Source organism: Macadamia integrifolia, chromosome 7 (assembly GCF_013358625.1).
Source record: "Macadamia integrifolia cultivar HAES 741 chromosome 7, SCU_Mint_v3, whole genome shotgun sequence".
Taxonomy (NCBI): domain Eukaryota; kingdom Viridiplantae; phylum Streptophyta; class Magnoliopsida; order Proteales; family Proteaceae; genus Macadamia; species Macadamia integrifolia.
The window spans coordinates 7906041-7915802 of NC_056563.1; the positions used below are offsets into that span (position 1 = coordinate 7906041).

At 43.6% G+C, this 9762-nt stretch overlaps 1 pseudogene; it reads left to right on the plus strand.

The window, feature by feature from the left end:
• Nucleotides 1–7429: 7429 nt before the first annotated feature.
• On the plus strand, nucleotides 7430–8143 carry LOC122083385 (annotated as a pseudogene).
• Nucleotides 8144–9762: the final 1619 nt, after the last annotated feature.

Sequence of the window (9762 nt, forward strand, 5' to 3'; positions counted from 1 at the left end):
TTGTCCCCTCTCTTAGGGGTTGAGGCCTTTCTCTTGAAGGCTTGATAGGGCTCTCTCCATGGTCTAGCCAATTTGTCTTTGTTTGTTGTATATGTTTTTCTTTCCCTTTTTTTTTTTTTTTTTTTTTTTTTTTAGTCAAAAAAAAAAATTATTGGATTTAAATATAAGTGGATTCCTTTTATATAACAACCAAATAGTTATCAGGATGGGCAACTGTTGTGTTCTCCCATAATAAGTGCTTATTCCTTATTGTGCTTATTTTTTTTTACCAATTATGTGATGACATGAGAGGATTTTAAAGCAACCGCATAGGGAATACTCTATGGGTTAGAGGTTGTGTCCAAGCAAGGATGAGACTTTCAAGAAATTTGGATTGATGTGCAAGTGTCGATAAACTTATGGAACCTAATAATTTTTTGATGTGATCATGGACCACTTTTGCTCTACGTATGGAACTAAATGATTTTTTGTTTAAACCTAACTTTTTTGTAAAGAATGTAAATGACCACCCCTTCAGTATAGTTAGGGATGTGGCCCTCAAGGCTTTAACCACTAAATCCTAAATTAGGAACAATGGTATTCTGATCAACGAAGTAGAAACTTTATAATTTCTTTTCTATTTTATTTGAATAAAAAAAAATAGTTACAACTGAATCCATCCTGACTTGTCACATTGGGACTAAATCTCAGGAGCTCCAGACGTCCATGAATAGGTTGGGAAATCACCACCAAGGTGATTGCAATGACATTTCTTTTTTTTTTTTTTTTTTTTTTAATGAATTTATGAAACCTTAGGTGCATTATTTCAATGCTTGTTTCAAGTTGAAATTCGACCAATGAGATGTGTTTGAGGTCTGTTAAAAATGACTTTTGCAAATTATATGTAGCATAACAAAATGATTTTTTGAGATTATTATTATTATTATTATTTATAATCCAAAAAACATATATGTTATCAGAAAATATTTTTACAAACGACTATTATTATTATTATTATTATTATTATTATTATTATTATTTTAACAAATGAAGCTATAACGTCTTTGGCTTAATAATGGAAGTCAATTTTTTTTTCTGGGTAAAGAATAATGGAAGTCTTGACCTCGTCCAAAGAGAACCTGTAGAAATTAACCAAATTTTAACCAAGTCTTCCTTTTCGTTACGTATGTCAGCCATGATTAAAAAGGCATACAATAGCCAGAATAGCTATAGATCCAGCTCCTCTTCACGTGGTTAGTGAGGCTAGTAAGGGTCCCAACCATTATTATGGATCCTGACACATGCCCTAACGCTTGATCGGATCGAAATCGTCTGTTGCTAGAGAATCTGGCAGAGGCTGACATAGACGTCCTTGGATCATGACATGTGGATCTTAACACGTGGACAGTCAGATGAAAGGAGTAGGAAACCTCAACAACGGAAAAGCTTTCTCCTTCCTTTTCTTCCCCTTTCGCCTTCGCCATCGTTTCTGAGTACCCCAAGCTCGGGCCATGGCCTCACTTAGGGGGGTTAAATGATGCAGTTTTTATTATTTGGTTCAGTTTCGGTTCTGTTTATATTTTGATAAGGTGAAATTAAAATCACACCGGATAGGAATAAGGTGAAATCAGAATCGTTTTCATTCAATTTCGATTTTAACGATTTTTAATCGGTTTTTGTTATTTGGTTCACAACCGGTTTACATGGGGTTAATAGTGTCGTTTTAAAAAATGGTTACATCCTACAACTAGTGTGAATCCTACATATATTAAATTTCCTAAAGAGTTAAAACAATAGACATTTATTTTGCCAAGGACAATATACTTTTTCTGTAAAAGACTACACATATTATAACTAATTAACTATAATCATAGAAATTAGAAAATCAAGAAGTGTGATTCTGTGAAAGTGAAACTCCCTTCTCGGTTAGTATTTTGCTTTTTTTTTTCTCCCCTTTTTTCATAGAGACCCATCGAAATTCAAAATACTTCAAGTCTTTAATACTACATGTCGGTTAACCATCAGTTTTCCGGTCTGGTTCGGTTCTAAACCGAAATTATGGCCTATAAAACCAAAATCGGATCAATTTACCACAGTGCGGTTCGATTCGGTTATAACCGGTCAATTTGAGTTCCGATAAATGGTGCCGTTTATATATTGACGCCCTTAGCCTCGCTTTCACCATCTCTACCACCAAAGATCTACCAAGTCGCTCCCCAGTCAGTATTTCAGTCTTCTCAATTCCAGCAACATGGGTAACGTCTTCGACCATCTCTTTGCCTCTAAATTCAACATGGTTCAAGATTTTGAGTTTGCCAACATCAACGATAACTATGTTGGGATCGATATTGATAGCCTAACTTCCAACAACTCACAGAAGTGTGTTTTTGGCATTGATGAGGCAAAATATGTCCTCAGCACAGCTGAAGCATGCATGCAAACCTGAGCAGAAGATTGACTCTCCATCAGGCCGTGCTGCCACCTCGGATAACCATCAGGCCAATAAGTCACCTCGGCTCGGCTGATCTATCACCTTGGCTCAGCACAGTCAAGTAAGGCACCACGAAATGTGCTCTCGTTCACTCCTACATTCAAGGAACGTAATCCCTGATCACGGGGGTAGGACTCTATCCACTACACATCATCAGAGCGTCCTCTCTCATGACTAGCACCTCCGAGATCAATGCGGAATGCAAACTTGAACAGAAGATTGACATGCCACCTAGGCCCTCCATCAGGTCGTACTGCCACCTTGGCCCTCCATCAGGCCGTGCTGCAACCTTGGCCCTCCATCATTCCGTGCTGACACCTCGGCCCTCCATCAGGCCTTGCTTCCACATTGACCCTCAATCAGGCCGTGCAGCCACCTCGGCCCTTCATCAGGCCGTGCTGCTACCTTGACCCTCCATCTGACTGCTGCCACCTCGGACTCCTTCAGGCCGTGCTACCACCTAAGCCCTCCATCAGGCCGTGCTACCTCCTCGACCCACCATCTGACCGTGCTACCACCTCGGCCCTCCATCAGGTTGTGCAACCACCTCGGCCCTTCTCATGCCAAATAGCAACCTCGGCTTGGCTGATTTATCACATCGGCTCGGCACAGTCAAGTAAGGAATCCAGAAACGTGCTCTCGTCCACTCCTACATTCAAGGAACATAATCCCTGATCACGGGGGTAGGACTCTATTCACTAAACGTCATCAAAGGCGTCCACCCCTCTCACAATTTGTACCTCTAAGATCAATGGGGAATATTCTCAGAATATACCCTAGAACCTGGAATATTCCTAGAATCACAGTGCCACTCCCCTCAAGGACTCTACTCCTAAACAGGACTCTCCACAAACGCCCTTCCTTCTCTCTCCATCAACAGCCTATAAATACCAAGGTAAGCCTCCATCATGGGGGATCGATCACTCACTTCTCTTACTAGAAAAGCTTCTTGAGCATGTTGTGGAAAGATCTGACTTAGGCATCGGAGAGTATACATCAGGTCAGCCCTGCTCTCCGGTCTTCTCTTCTGTGCAGGTCGGCCAAAGCACCAGGAACTGCAAGGAAGATCGTTCGGTCAATTTTTACAGCATCAGGCATGACAATCGAAAAACTTCTAGGATCCATGGTCAACCAAAGAGGAATTTAAGTTGACCCTTCCAAGATCAAAGCAATCCTGGAATTGCCACCCCTAAGGTAGAGAAAGAAATCAAAAGCAATTGCACCCACAACTATGAAGAGCTGACAAGAGCGTTCCTAACACTATTCCAAGCAGTATGAAGCAGAAGCAAACTACGCAAAATGTGATGAACATGAGGTAGGGAGCTAGGGAGACTATAAGGGAGTTCCTTGCCCGATTCACCAAGGTGACACTGGAGGTAAAAAACCTACCGAAAGAAGTGGCATATAGCACGTTGTGCAACGGGGTAATACACCCTAATCTGGTTCAGTCTCTGGCCCTCGACTTAATGAAAACGATGCCCGAACTATTGAGACGATGCAATCAATACGCCAACATGGGGGAAGTTCTGGCCGCAAGTGGAATATCGAACAGGGGTGATCAGGTGGAGAAGGAGAAGAAAAGGACTCTGACCTAGGGACGACTCTCGTGAACCGAAGAAAAATATAACAGATCGGCCTCTTGACACAGCTGAACCTGAGCGATATGGACTTGATCGTCCTCGAACAAACCTGCTCTTAGTGATCCAAAATCAGAAGTACTTTCGCTAGCCCAGGCCAATGGCAGGTAAACCAGAAGAGAGGAAACCCAACCGGTATTGTCGATACCACCGAGACCATGGACATGACACTGAAGACTATAAGTCTCTGAAAAGGGAAATTGATGATCCCATCAAGGCTAGATACCTCAACCAGTATTTGAAGCAGAAATATGGTGGAACTGGCCTGAGCCGAGGAGAGATGATGCCCAGCTAAGCCGAGGTATGGCCGAGCCGTCCAAGGACCCAGCCACTGACCGAGCTGATGCGTATGATAACCAGCCAATGGGTCCAGCCATTCTAACAAATCACGAGGGGACCCATGATGGAATCAGTCAGAAAAGCCAAAGCACACGCGTGGTTCGTATACATCACAGAACAATCTGTCAAAGCCCTCAGAACGGATCCACTCATTACGTTTTCTGATCGAGATTTGGAAGAGTTGAATTGGCCTCACAACAACGCTGTCGTAGTTCAATTAGTGGTGGCAAACCACCCCTTCCACAGGGTCCTAGTGGACACAGGAGCCTCCGTTGACCTCATGTCCTACGAAGCCTTCACAAAACTAGGGCTTGGCACTGGGACCCTAGAGCTAGCTCCAGGACCCTTGTACAGATTTTCAGGCACACCAGCAGAGCTGTAAGGAGTTATAGACTTGCCCGTAACCATCGGACAGAGAGTTCAGATAGCCACTACCATGGTTTCTTTTATGGTTGCCAAGATCGCCTCACCCTACAACAACGCAATCCTTGGCCGAGCCGATCTCAATGGCCTTGGTGCGATTGTGTCCACTAAGCATATGAAAGTCAAATTCCCCACCAGCAATGGAGTTGGGGAATGCAAGTCCAACTAGAAGGAATCCCAGGAATGCTATGCAAACTTCATAAAATCTGTCAAGAAACCATGCTCGGGCCTAGCATGTATAGTAGAAATTGTTGATTGCCGAGATGAAAACATCCTGACCCGAGCTGAGCCAGTTGAACAACTGCTTACTATCCCAATTACTGAGACCACTAGACACTTTTATCAGTTGATAGTTTTATCAGTAGATCGCATTGAAATCCCATCGATTGGGTGTGTCTTGTAGATTTTATACTTTCAGCACCTCAACTTCCATATCTCAGTTATTCAATTCTTATCACGGAGCGGATTATATTCTATTTCGAAGCATGGTATTTGTCCCAAGAGCATACCACACATCAATATACTATGAAGCTTCTTGCAAATATCTGAACCTTCTAAGATTGAGTACAGCTCGACAGAATCTAAGACCGAGCTCAAGCTCGGCACCACAAGACCAGACCCAAGTTTGGTGACTCAAAAACCTTAACCAACAAGGCACAAAGATCGGGCCCTAGCTCGACAGTAACTAAGACCTCAGCAGTAACTAAGACCGAGCTCAAGCTCGGCACCACAAGACCAGACCCAAGTTTGGCGACTCAAAGACCTTAACCAGTAAGGCACAAAGACCGGGCCCTAGCTCGATAGCAACTAAAACCGAGCTTAAGCTCAGCACCACAAACCAGACCCAAGTTTGGCGTTCAAAGACCTTAACCAATAAGGCACAAAAAAGGGGCCCCAGCTCGGCACCACAGGACCAGACCCTAGTTTGGCGACTCAAAGACCTTAACCAGTAAGGCACGAAGACCGGGCCCCAGCTCGACAACAACTAAGACCGAGCTCAACTCAACAGCACAAGACCAGACCCTAGTTTGGCAACTCAAATCCCTTACAAACTAAGGCATGCAAGCCCGAGCCCCGACTCGGAACCTCAAAGCACTTACGAACTAAGGCATGCAAGCCCGAGCCCCGACTCGACACCTCAAGCCCTTACGCACTAAGGCATTCAAGCCAAAGCCCCGGATCGGCACCCCAAGCCCTTACGCACTAAGCCCTTCAAGATCGAGTATGGCCCGGCACCTCAAGACCTTAGGTTATAAAGCATGCAAGCCCCAGCCCCGACTCGGTGCCACAAAAGACCTTAACGCAAGGTAAATCAAAAGATTGAGCCCCAGCTCCGCACCCCTATGGCTAGTCCAAGGCTTAACGCCTCAAGGCCACACTCAGACAGCTGCACTTTTCCTTTTTCTTTTAAAAAGTTACTCATTTTGATCCGCACCCGAAGCATAAGAAAATAAAGAAAGAAGCACAAGAATACTGAGAGATGAAGACATCAAAATAAAATTTTCATTCACCAAAAATGGGGAAAAAACCCTCAAAATAATCACTACCGAAGGAGACATCTACATAAATATAGATATATATATATATAAGGCTAATCTCGGGGGGCTGATCCACGGGCCTAGCTTAGCACAAGAAAATCCTTTGAGTCAGATCACCACTTCACCAACATCAATCGATCTGCAGAGCTTCACCAGAGTAGCATGGACGAGAACGCACTGCTCATAGTCCGTCAGATTGTAGCCTGGCATCTTACTAAGAATGAACCAGATGGCATAGTCTGAGCCGACCTGAAAAAAAGCAATGTTAACGTCATCCAACCACTTATGAGAGGCCTAAGGGTTCAGCCATCTCGTTGGCCTCCAGCTTAGCCCAATATCACCTCTCCAATTCGCCAACCCTAGCTGTGAGCTCCTCCTCCTTGTGGGCGCCCTGAGTCTCGAACAAGTCCTCCTAGAGAACACCATTCTCCTTAAAGTTACCGTTGGCATTATGATGCTTAGCAACCTCCTGTTCTGACTCTCTAGTTATCAACCCGACATCATTGGCACGGTCCTCTTCAGATCAGGCCATTTCGTCTCGATCGATAGTTGGCTTGTGATCTTGTGCAATGAAGGCACTTTGCCTCCTTTGCCTTTGAACAAGCGACAGCCATGTCCTCGAATCGTTGAGCAGCCTCGGCTGAGAAAGTGAAGTAGTGCATCTCGCATCGAATTAAATGCTCTAGCAGGTCAATTCAAACTGCTAGAGCGGGGGGCTGGTGATGAGGCAAAATGTGTCCCCTTTCTCAGTACGACTGAAGCATGTATGCAAACCTGAACAGGACTGATCTACTACCTCAGCCTCCAACAGGCCATGCTTCCACCTTTTCCCCCATCATGCCGTGCTACCACCTCGGCCTCCATCAGACCGTGCTACCACCTCGGCCTCTATCAGGCCGTCCTGCCACCTCGGCCTCCATCAGGCCGTGCTTCTACCTCGGCCTCCATCAGTCCGTGCTGCCCCTCAGCCTCCATCAGGCCGTGCTACTACATCAGACTCCATCAGGCCGTGCTACCAACCCTCTGTGAAACGAATCATGATGTACCAACTGGGATGCTACGCAGGTGGCATGGTTCTTCACCTGGCCAAGGACCTTGTAGAGAACAAAAAAGGTGCACATGTCCTTGTAGTTAGTTGTAAGATCACTGCTGTGATCTTCTGTGGCCCAAGTGACACCCACCTTTACAGTTTAGTGGGTCAATCTCTTTTTTAAGATGGAGCAGCTGCAGTGATAGTTGGGGCTGACCCATTACCTGGTGTAGAGAAGCCCTTGTTCGAGCTGGTCTCAGCAGCACAAACCATTCTTCCTGACAGTGAAGGTTCCATAGATTTACATTTTAGAGAGGTTGGGCTTACCTTCCATCTCTGCAAAGATGTTCCTGGCATCATCTCTAACAACATTGAGAACAGCTTAGTGGAGGCATTTGAGCCTCTTGGCATCTCTGACTGGAACTCAATTTTCTGGATCGCCCACCCAGGTGGACCAGCAATTTTGGACCAGGGCGAGGAAAAGTTAGCCCTTAAACCTGAGAAGCTACGCGCCACACGACACATCCTCAGCGAGTATGGTAACATGTCCGGTGCTTGTGTGCTGTTCATTTTGGATGAGATAAGGAAGAAGTCCGTCGAGGAGGGGCTGAAGACCACTGGTGAGGGGCTTGAGTGAGGTGTTCTCTTTGGGTTTGGACCTGGTTTAACTGTTGAGATCGTAGCACTCCACAGTGTGGCTGCCTAGAGACACAATTCTCCATTGGAACCCTGGGACTTTAAGATATGCCTATAATAATGGCTCTTAATTGATTCTAAGTTCAATGCAGCCTTAAGTCGTGTTGGGATATCTCAGCCTAAGTCTAGCTCTATCAGGCTCAACCCAACCTAGCTCGGTTCTAATTGATCATGACTGGGCTGGGCTCGCCTGGCCCTGTTTCAGTGTGCCTGTTCCAGTGTGTCTGCCCTTGTATTTTGTCATTAGTGTCCTTACAAACAGTAAAAATTAAAAAATAAAAAAAAATGAAAATTTTTTATCATGACTTGTCTTCTTCATTCCTAAAAACAGAAGGAAAAAAATAGAAAAAAAAATGAAAGAATCAATGAAAAAGGGAAAGTGGTGTACATATTATTTTTCCAGTGTGTCTGCCCTTGTATTTTGTCATTAGTGTCCTTACAAACAGTAAAAATTAAAAAATAAAAAAAAATGAAAATTTTTTATCATGACTTGTCTTCTTCATTCCTAAAAACAGAAGGAAAAAAATAGAAAAAAAAATGAAAGAATCAATGAAAAAGGGAAAGTGGTGTACATATTATTTTTCATGTAACTACCCATTTAAATATTATATCTTATAAAGATACATACTGCACATTTTTTGGGAAACTTTTGAAGCAAACAAAAAAACCTCAACTCATGTCAAAGGATTCTCCCACAGATACATCGATTGCCCATTACGTGAAATCTTCTCTCTCGCTCTCTCTACACTAGGAACCTCGTTGCGGCCTCCCCACAAGAATTCCTCTGCAAAACGACACTTCCCTCCTCATCACATGTCTCTCCTATCATCTTTCAATTTAGGAAAGGAATCCTTAATATGACTTGAGCCACTATGGTTCCCATCACCACCAGCTGAGTCTCTTCCCTGATAGCAGGATACACCACCCAACCGCTTTGATCTTGCTTCCCTTTTACTATAGCATACCCTGAAAGCTGTCTATATACCCAGATCTATATCTCTCATCTCCCCCCTTGGAAAAGTCCCCTATGCCTCTCCCCTATCCCAGCACTCCCATTGGTTGAGTCGTTAGCTCCAAGAAAGCTAGCAGCATACCTAACCTCTTTCCATATATATTTATAATATAACTTAAAATAGAGCCCAGCTCAGCCTGATGCCTCAACCTTGACTCGACCTTAATTCAGGACAAAAAAAATTTGGAAAAATTACATGATTACCCACTTTTAGATTTTCCTTTACAAAATTACCCACTTTATGTTTCAGTCAACAAAAATACTCAAAATTAAGTTTGAGTTTACAAAACTACCCAAATAGTGTTTTCCCTTCCCTCAAGTACAATTTTCACATTTTTTACCTTTAATCCCTTCAGGTCCAATTCCTAGCCTACAACTGACAAAATAAGTGGAACACCACCGAGAATCGTGGGAGAAGCTTAAGAAATTCTGTTGAATTCTCTTGAGAATTGGGGTATTCTCTTCTTGTTGGAATCACTTTCGTCCAAAACTTGACTTCTACAACATTGGTTTTTATTGCTTTCAATCTCTTCACCTGATCAACGAGTCTTCACCGTTTCTAATTGTTGGTTTTTAATGCAAGTTTTAAAACACAAATTAAGATCCAAAACACTTGT